Genomic DNA, 2,308 nt, shown 5'->3' with positions numbered 1-2,308 from the left:
AGTATACACACAGTGTTATAATTTTAGAAATATTTCATAGGTATGTAAAACAGCAACAAAACAAAGAATTTTTTAAATTTGATAAAACAGTGAGAAACAAAACACACTGAAAGAGACATAATGGTAAATAAGCACATTTTGACTTGTGTATAAACTGAAACATTTTAAAGGTAACAAAAAAATTACACTTTTTGCATGTTGATTTTATATTTATTTATTTAAAAGATAAACAAATGTATTTGGTTTATTTTAGTTTTTCCATTAAAAAAATGTTTTCTAAGATAAATATTTACTTTGAAATAACTTTGCAAACGCTGGCAGCGCCACCTGTAAGGTTTGGATAGGGAGAAAGCGGTGAACATTAGCTTCCCAGAGTAAATAAATGACACCATGGCGCTCAGCTGCTCAGCATGGACTCACTCAAACCACGCCCCTAAGAGTTTGACTGACAGCTCTGATCTCGAGACAGCGGGGTGGCCAGTCACGCTCTCGCCATGCAAATGAGCCGCGCTCGGGCCGGGCGGGTGCCCATGTGGACCAGCACCATGCCTTGTTGTTCTGAGCGCTGATTGGCTCGTTGGCTTCAGAACTGTCTTCATGCGCTGCGGGCAAGCTGCTGGAGCGAAAACACGGAGAAGAGTTGACGTAAGTGGATGCGTTTTTTTTTATTTTAGTAAATTCATATCAAATACGATATTAACTGGATTAGCCGTTTGTATTCTGAGATTTTATTCGGTGGATTTGTTAACGTTTTTAAAGTTAATGTAGGTCCCAGCAAATTGCTTCAAGGACTGACGGGGCGGAAGAGGAAAAACGCGATGCGGTCTCCGGGTTTTATTTACGGTCGTAGTAACAGGGCGGGGCAGGAATCCGGGAGGGGCGGGTCTTAACGAGAACACGACTCGCCTTGTGTGTATTCCAGCGCTCGCATCGCCATCTTGTTGAGATCCTATTTTTTTTTTTTTTTTTTTTTTTTTTTTTTACGTATGCGGGGGATCTACTTTCTATTCGCCCAGATTTAAAATTAGCCGTCTGCTTTCAGGAGAAGGTGAAAGAATAAGCTGTGAACCGCGAACACAGCGCTTGCTACGGGTACACTTACTTTCTTTTTCTCCCCTTCTTTCCGTCCCGGGGCACCGGGTTCTCTGCCGTGTGGATTTACGCGAAATGAGTATTGATACACTTTTGGAGGCGGCCAGATACCTGGAATGGCAAGCCCAGCAGCAACAACAAATCAAACGTGGTAAGTAAACGGCACGTTGACCGGTGCATCCTACTAAACGTGCACAGCCATAAATATCAGTGTGTGCGGACACTGAAATCGGCTCGGTCCCGTTACTACACTGGAAGCCTGGAAACCTTTAATCTGCCCGCCCGTGGCGAACAGAAGCGTCTGCATGATGCGTTTAATGCTCTAAATTCCAGGTGGGAAAATTGACACTCTCTAGAAACTGTCATGGATCACCCAATGTCCTCATCGTGTCTACTCTAATGCGGAAACTGCCAAAGTTGTTTTTCTGAACTACTTCGCGCGCCTGTATGCGTGTTGTGTGTGTGTGTGTGACAGTTTCAACACTCTTGTGACTCACCGTACGCGCGTGTGCAATGGAGACATAGCACGGGAGTTCCTTAACATTTTCTTCTGCCTTTCATATAAACATTATACAACTCAAATTTATACACGGGGATCACACATTTTCGTCCTCGTATTGGTTTAAAAAAAACGCAAATAGTTGCATTTTGCTTAAAGTTTTACATAAAGTTCTTCAAAATGGAAGAGGGGTAAAAGGGGGTCTTTATAGATTTAGCCCCAATATATATATATATATATATTTTGTTTCGTCGAGCACCGGCAGGGCGGTGGCAAGCAGGGGCTGCTCTTTACATAATACCCTGACATTGCTCAGCTATCTTATGACACGCGCGCTCACACGGGGGCGGGCTCAACCCGTCTAATCTGAATACTTTAAACGTATAAATATCAGTTTGCGTCTCTTTTCGCACTTGAAACAGATAAGTTGACATTTCGACGTAAAGATTACGGAACAGAAGAAAGGAAGAAAAAAGGAGGGGAGGAGGTTGTTTCGTTTTTGTGTGTGTGCGCGTGCTTTCTCCCCGCTGATGACGTGTCAGACAACCTCCCCCCCTCCTCGCTTTTCTGCATACCGCGTGCTAGTATCCACCCACAGTCACCACGTGCACGTCCCCCCCTTCTTCTAAATACGCGACGGTGCGCATGCGCACAAATGCACTCCCTGTCCCCGCCCTTTCCATTCAATCGGCTGACGAATGCGCGTCAGAGACTGAA

The sequence above is a fragment of the Nematolebias whitei genome, chromosome 14, assembly GCF_014905685.2.
Source record: "Nematolebias whitei isolate Nwh7 chromosome 14, NemWhi1, whole genome shotgun sequence".
NCBI lineage: Eukaryota > Metazoa > Chordata > Actinopteri > Cyprinodontiformes > Rivulidae > Nematolebias > Nematolebias whitei.
This window is presented reverse-complemented; position numbering follows the sequence as displayed.